Source organism: Montipora capricornis, chromosome 8, assembly GCF_036669925.1.
Source record: "Montipora capricornis isolate CH-2021 chromosome 8, ASM3666992v2, whole genome shotgun sequence".
Classification (NCBI taxonomy): domain Eukaryota; kingdom Metazoa; phylum Cnidaria; class Anthozoa; order Scleractinia; family Acroporidae; genus Montipora; species Montipora capricornis.
Window position 1 is genome coordinate 10,921,752 of NC_090890.1, and position 8,253 is coordinate 10,930,004.

General features: G+C 41.4%; 1 protein-coding gene and 1 long non-coding RNA gene across 2 annotated transcripts in view; both read left to right on the forward strand.

The window, feature by feature from the left end:
* LOC138013456 (hemagglutinin/amebocyte aggregation factor-like) overlaps positions 1 to 8,253 on the forward strand; it is a 327,884-nt gene that overhangs the window by 122,434 nt on the left and 197,197 nt on the right. The window lies entirely within an intron of this gene.
* On the forward strand, positions 4,836 to 7,137 carry LOC138059962 (uncharacterized). Its single transcript, XR_011134275.1, has 3 exons — positions 4,836 to 4,967; positions 5,267 to 5,378; positions 7,037 to 7,137. It is a non-coding gene; the product is annotated as an uncharacterized lncRNA (long non-coding RNA).

The window sequence follows — 8,253 nt, forward strand, 5'->3', positions numbered from 1 at the left end:
AGATCAATTGCCGCTCAAATCTAAGAGAAACCGGAGCCCAAATAGGACAAAATAGAAAAACCCAAAAAGCACATCGGATAACAAAACCGAAAAACCGCTCGTATCTTCTACAAAAACCGAAAACCAGACGCTAAAAAACGAAAAATCCGCAAACCGCAATGAACATCAAAACCGAAAAACCGAAGTCTTTTGGCACAAAACCGAAAAACCGATCTAAAAAATAGCCAAAACCGCAAAACCGAAAATGCCAATGTCCCCCTCTTTAAGGGTGTCAAGTAGTGTCACGTATTATCTTACGCTGCTACTACCACAATCTCGAACAGAATCAAAACGGCAAGTTTCACTCCCAGAAATGCGGTGATAACTTTTCGCGCAATGAGTCAGTGCCCTCATAGCCTCAGGCTCCCCTGTACCGCCCCGATCGCTTCGCTCTCCGAATTCTTTTGTTTCGCGCTCGCCGAATGTTTTTTTCCCGTCCTCGCCGGAAGCCTGTTCGTAGGCTAGTGCCCTCAATAACATTTGACACAAAGTGGTCTCAATTTATTTTGGTCTGACTAGAGACCAAGCATGCTTTCCTTTGCATCAGAGGAACCGAACCGAAGAATCCACTCTGGGACCTTTAAGGATTAGGCTTCGGTTCCTTTTGATGCACCATGATCCAAATGATCTTGGATCAGTGATCCTTTTTCGGATCATCCCAAAGAAACGCACCATTATTTTAAGTCTCTTAGCTTTTGTGGGAAACGGGCGCAAGGGCCAAAATGAATGGGACAGCAACTGAGTGAGCTAATGAAGGAACCCTTTTTTCGCTGCTCATCGTCACACAGGTATTTGCAATATCTTCTTAAAAGGAGTGAGTTCAGTTCAGTTGGTTAGCTTCTTATAACTATTTGGTTGCTAAAGCTCGCCGCACACGGTGACGAAAGAACAGAGCAAACTGCCTCGCGAGGCGGTTTGCTTAGCTTGGTCAATCAAAACATCCAATAAAAATACATGGCATTCTCACGTGACTTCAGTGACGTCGAAATTTCTTCCTCCGACCCCATCCTGAACCGTTGGAGTCACGTGAGTCTGCCATGTATTTTTATTCGATGCTTGCTTAAACCAAGCTCAGCTTGATTCTCACGATGGCCGCAAACATTGAGGAATTTTTTTCGCGAGTCCAAAAACATCAAACATGTTTGATTTTATCCTCATGGCCTCGCGAGGCGAATTTCTCACCACAATTTCCCCGCACACGTGAACAAACCGCCTCGCAAGGTAGTTTACTCAGCTGTTTCCTCAAGTGTGCGGCGGGCTTCAGCAAACGACTTTTTTGTTTCAATATTTTATCTTTGAAGAGATAGATTTGTGATGACTTGAAGATACTCGGGAAAGAATCCGATTGCTCCTTTGCTGTAGTCAAACCTACGCCTTCCGATTACTAGTTCGGATGCTCTGACACTGACCTATAGGAGACTTGTAGGACTGGAATCATGTGGCAGTTGTCCCGCCACATTGCTAGTAAATTGTCGAAATGGAGCATTTCCGCGATTTAACTGAAAGAGATGCAAAGGAACACCCTATTTTCCCCCGTGTCACCATACGAAATTAATATCTTCATTTCATTCACACGAGTTAACATATAAGTTATCTTTCAGAACATACTCTAATTGAACATATTTTCTAATTGCAAAAACTAAAATTGTTGTTGTTGTTGTTGTTGTTGTTTTCTTTACAAGGCCAGACTACAACGCCAAGAACTCCTTGTCCCACTCTCTTTGCGCTTAGTGTGGAGTTTGTATGAACACTGAAGGGCTGTGACACGGGAAATCGGCTTCGGTTTCTAGTCCTTATTCGAGAAGACCCTGCTTTAAATTGTCGAACCCGTTTGTCCCTGTGAAACGAGTGCACTCCTAAAATAGACAATTTAGTGTACACTGTAGCACGAAACGCTGCAAATGATGACTACGGGTTCTTTAATTGCATTATGCTCCGGCTAAAAGAACGCTTACGTCGAAGGAATAAAGATTTTTGCCTCCGCATAATACCCACCTCCGCATAATTACCCACCGCGTACAGAGAAGTATTGTAATATTGTTGCAGTGGGTGAATCGATCCCGATTTGAAGAAACTAAGCGCCCACGGTGGTTCCGGTTAATTTTTTAGTAAGCTCGCAAGGCACTGCCGGTTCAATTCTTGCATCATGGCCACGCACACAAGGAGGGCATGAAGATTGTCGTGTTCAGGAAGCTTTTGCAATATTCAAGGCCGTGAGTATCTTTCATCACAGTGATTTCTTTATTTTTTTTAATTCAAAAGTTTTTCAGCAACGGGATTGACGGATTCGATCCGAAAAAGTTAAACAGACAATGTACATAGACTCACAGACAATATCCAAAAACGAGTAGCAAAAGTCAACGAAGAGCAGTAAAAGGCCAAAATAAAGATAAAAGCCTAACCCTATGTGCGTCTGTTCTCTGACTCTGAAGACACTCAAAGGGGGGAAGCAAATATTACAACACAGAAGAAAATAACAAAGAAAAGAAGAAAAACCAAAATAAAGATAAAAGCCTAACCCTATGTACGTCTGCTTTTTGACTCTGAAGACACTAAATGGGGGGGAAACAAATATTACAACACAAAAGAAAATAACAAAGAAAAACGCAATAAAAGAAGAAAAAGAAGTAAGCGAAATCACAGGTAACCCAGGCTCACTGTGTGTAGGTAAATATAGAGAACATATAAGGCGAAGTTTAGGTCTGAAAATTTGCTAGAAAATGGAAATAAAAATCGATTAAACTTACCATGTTGTTGTCTTTAATACGTAAACGAAGTTTCGGGAAAAATGGTCCTTGTTCACCTTCCTTCATAATATAGTGAAGGTAGGAGACGGAAGCCAGCTTATGGACTCCGATCGACCCAAAACAAGCACGATTTTTTTCGCGAAAATCGAATCCAGTCGCTAAATAAACACGCCAGGCTCGTGGAACATGAATTTCTCTAAACCATGAATCCACTGAAGCATCTCCAGGTAGCAACGCGGAGCCAATTCAAATGGCACTGAACTCTAGACGCCTGGTGACGAGTTTAATAAGTTCTGGAGGGAGGGGAGTCCCACATTTATAAAAACAAAACTCACTGAGCAATATGGTAATCCCCTCCCTCCAGGGGAACTTATTATACTCGTCACCAGGCGTTTTGAATTGGACACTTCGCGAGTACAACGCTTTCTGGCCGCCATTTTAGCAGGTTAACTTACAAGTTTTTTGGAGTCTGGTGGCTTCGCGTTGCTACCTGGAGATGCTTCAGTGGATTCATGGTTTAGAGAAATTCATGTTCCACGAGTCTGGTGTGTTTATTTAGCGACTGGATTCGATTTTTGCGTAAAAAACCGTGCTTGTATTGTGTCGCTCGGATTCCATATGCCGGCTTCAGTCTCCTACCTTGTCACTATACTATGAAGGAAGGTGAACGGGGACCATTTTTCCCGAAACTTCGTGTACATATTAAAGACAACAGCAGCTCACCACATGGTAAGTTTTATCGATTTTTATTTCCATTTTCTAGCAAATTTTCAGACCTAAACTTCGCCTCATATGTTCTCTATATTTACCTACACACAGTGAGCCTGGGTTACCTGTGGCGAAATATGAAACGACAAACGTTTGAAACAAACAAAACATATATTTGAAACCTTTCGATCCACGATTTGACACCAGATCAAGTAATTAAAAACCTATTATCAAGGGGTTTAAAATTCATTCCGACACCGGTGACGAAAGGAGAACAAATACGAACGCAGTTGCTGCAGGTTTCGAAATGTTTGTAAGGATATCAAAAATACCATAATACCATTTGTTTGTCCCTGCAAAATTTTGCATAACTTTGTTTCCAGTTTCTCTTGGGACCATTATAAGTCCCAAGAGAAAATAAAACAAAGAGTATTATGGTATATTAGCCAATGGGCTTGCAATATGTATATTTCATATCAGACTGGGAACCACCGCAACAATCAGTTTGTAATGAAAGTCACAAGCTTCATTACAGAATAGATATGATATTCAAATCGGGAGCAGATGTAGCGAGAAGAACTACTAGTATAGTTTTCAGCTCTGAGTGGGATGGCACCACATGCTATAAATATAATACAACCAAGCACATAATAGGGTTTTGTGTACGTGATGATGTGCAAATTAAAAATAATGATTTCCGATGTTCACCTACCCCTACAACCGCAATCACGCACACGCCACGTTTCAGCCTCGGATAATAGGGGGGGAAAACTTATCGGTGCAACAATCGGTTTGTAATGAAATTCATAAGCTTCATTACAGAATAGACCTGATATTCAAACCCGGGGCAAATTGTAGCGAGAACTATTACTAGCAAGGTTTTTAGCTCTGAGTGGGATGGCTTGACATGCTGTAAATATAATACAACCAAGCACATAATAGGGTTTTGTGTACGTGATGATGTGCAAATTAAAAATAATGATTTCCGATGTTCACGTAACCGCACAACCTCATTCACGCACACGCCGCGTTTCAGCCTCGACATGCACGACACGACATGCTATAAATATAATGTAACCAAGCACGTAATAGAGTTTTGTGTACGTCATGGATAATGTGCAAAAATAATGATTTCCGATGTTCGCGTACCCGCACAACCGCAACCACGGAGACGCCGCTTTTCTGCCTGGGATAATAGGGTGGGGAAAACTTACAAATTAAAAAAAACAAAAACAAATTAGGTGTTCCTATATCCTGTTCAGCATTCCTGAGGGGAATGGAAAAGTAAGGTTGAGGTGGTACAACTGGCTGGATTTGGAGTCTTCGTTTTACAGACCCAGTTGTCATAGATCGATTTTCCAGCGAAACCAGACCTTTCCAGTTAGTCACAAGTCTTGCATGAGGATTACATATGGAATTGAGAATGGTCATTCGTCTGAAAAAAGCTTGATCTGTGAAAATGCCGTTATCCTGGTAAAAAGCTCCTGTCAAAACCAATTATGAAAATATGTGTGGGTGGTTTTGACCTAAGATTTTGTCATATCAGCTTCAAATTTCACCCGCCTTTGTGCCAGTTACGCACGATTCCTCAGCATATATAGGTCAGAAAATTTGGCATTCATAGTTTATTCTGTTCGCGGAGCCACTCGGCGACAGACCAATTGATTTGCAGTTATCATCAAAATGACCGCTCAGAAGCACAGTTGGCCTTCGCTCGCTTCGATTCTTGTAACAATTATATTAACTTTGTTGTTCTGTGGTATGTTTTTGAGGGTTGAATTAGAGTTGAGCGAACAGAAAAGGAGAATAACTGCGCTTGAGAGCAGAAGAACAAACCAACGGCCAAAGAATCCGACAGCCTGGAGGTTGTCCAAAATTCCCTTGGTAAGTTAGACTAAGACTTAACTAATGGATCCAGAAAACAGCTGAAGTGTTAATTCTGCATCAGCTTGAGCAATTAGTTTAGCTTTTGTTACCTGCGCTTTGACGGCATGAAAGAAAGACGCTGCCTCGGAGGCAGTGTGGCTTAGAAGATAAAATTCTTGTTTTTGATGCCTATGCTTCAGTTTTATCTCCATCAACTGCATTCGGATCCACTCGGAGACCAAGAATTCAATTCAACAATGCTTGGAAATAATCAGCTGGCTGCTTCCTTTCAATTGATGCTTTTCCCATGATGTGTATATTGTTTCTTTCTTCACGACCAGAAAACTTCGGAGTTTTTTATTAGCTATGTGCGCAAAGCTATCCACAAAGAGCCATTACAATGACAAGGATGCGCACGGAATAAAATCAATGTCATTTTTATGATGAAATGTCCGAATAGACCTAATCGGCTAACTCAATGTTGTACCCAATTCAAACCCTTTGGGAATAAAACGTTTTGTTCGCAGTTATTTCCATATCATTTACATATGAATGCTACATTATCATGCAAATACAACACACAAAGAATCTTAATCCCGGGATCGAGATTTGAATTGGGTACAACATTGAGTTAGCCTATAAGGTCTATTAGGTCTATTATTCTCATACAAAACTTTTGCTTACTTGCATTCCTTTGTCCGAAACAATTCAACAGAGGTTTGCTTCTTTTCCTTATACAAAATATCTCTCAAATCCACCGTTAAAGTTACTGAGGACAGGCAGTCACCGACAAAGGAGCGGATGAGAAAAGCAATTTTTTGTTCGAAAATCGTTTGCAGTTTTGTTCCCAAACGGCAACTATTTTGTTGCATTCAAATCTTTGTAATTGTAATGTTTTCAATTACTCTGGTCGAATGCCTTTGTGGTAAGTATTCGTTTCTGACTTCAGTTTTTTAAATTCTTTTAAAAGAATTTTTCAAAATTTATTTTCCGTCGTTGATCGATGGCTATGTTAGGTCAAGTGGTGCACAATCTCCTGTTTTTTCCAAGGAAGACTCGTCATAGTAGGATTCGAAGTCCATGGCCGTTTTTACGTTTCTATTCAGAGGTCTTGTGATCTTTGTTTAATGTATAATGTACACTGTTATATAGTTTGTCTTCGGCGGTATACTTGATCTTTGGACCTAAGGACAGGCAAAAAAAATAATGAGCTGCGAATTAACGAGCAGTAATAATGAGTGTATCATAAAATAAGGAAAATGATAATTAAAAAAAGAAAACAACGAAAGTCTTACCTGACTTTCAAATTTATGTCTACACAATTTGCTCAAGTCGCACTCAAGTGCTTCCCAGTGGTTAGGGCGCATGCCTTGAGATCTGGAGTTCCTGGGTTCAAGACTCGTTCTGAACACTCGTTGAATTTGGTCCTGGTGGACCGTGGTTCAACTTCACAGATGCACTGGCAAATAGCCAACTGGTTTGCCTCCGGCCAGTTAGGATTCTTTACAGTTGTTGTTGTTGTTGTTCATTTCTTTCGTTTCTTTGATTGTGTTTCATTGGCCCTGAAAAGCCCCTATGGGGAGTGGTCAATTAAGTATGTATTAATTTTTAAGGTAACGTGACTGTTTGCTAAAGGACCTTTGTTGTTATACAAGGACCGTTTATCCTCTTTTCAGGAACTCAAGTCAATAGGAAGAGGCGCGCGCGACCAGCTGATTTAAGTAGCAACAACGGCAGTAACGAAGCGGTAGACACAATAACGAAAATAAACGAACTTGTAGCAGAGGGCAAGCTACATCTCTGTCCATCAAAGGGTGACACGTGTTCAGTAGGACCCCCAGGCCCTCCCGGTCCGGCAGGACCACCTGGGGAAGATGGAGCCCAAGGACCAAGAGGGAGAGATGGAAACAAAGGAGACCGGGGTAGCACAGGATTACCAGGTGTCATGGGACCGGCAGGATCCCAAAGAGAAATCGGACCAAGGGGACAGACAGGAGACATAGGCAAGACGGGACCTAAAGGAGAGCCTGGCAAATCGCTTGTAGCTCCCACTGTTGCTGTTTCCCCTCAGCCATTACAGCTAATGAAAGCGAAACAGCCTCTTTCCAATGTAAAGTCAGCGGCTATCCTAAGCCCACAGTAGCATGGAGTAGAGTGCGAGTAGGGATGGAAGAGGAAGATCTGTCAGGACGGGTTACAGATGGAAGGTTGATTTATCTGATTTGGTCGGGGATGACTCGGGGTACATTCAAGTGCTCGGCATCAAACATCCTAGGACAGGCACAAGCACCTTGATGCGGCTGGAAGTCAATGGTAAAGTTCTTTTTGTTAACCATTTCTAAATTGCCTTTTAATTAACACCGAAGAAAAGAATGTCACTCGTACTTTATTAAGAACACCGCGATTTCACAATGATTTTGACGTGTAGTGATTGCCTAAAAAGTCTCACTCCCTTTCATTTTTCACGCGCTTATCACCGGCGCCATGTAGATCTATGAAGTATTCTTTGTGATTAGCCAAATCAGACTCAGGGTTTAGTTTTAGCTTTCTGGAAAGAATAATTTCTCAATACTTATGATTCAGTGTCTAATTATACCTTTCTACCAGATCCGTTTCCAATATGGCGTTGTTTGAAACCATAATTAACGCGCTTGGTTTCAGTAAACTGTACTACTGTTCGTCAATATGGTCATCTACCTCAGCTTGTTATGTCCGTAAGTTACAATATCTTCAAAACTTTGCCGCGCGAATCATTTACAATGTAAAGAAGTACGACCATATCTCTCTGTATTGGATCCCTGTAAAAACAAATCTGTATTATCGAGACGCTACTCTAACATTTTACTTAACCTCTAAGCTCGGAGTTACAAGAAGCAGCGTGTCTGGACGAAAC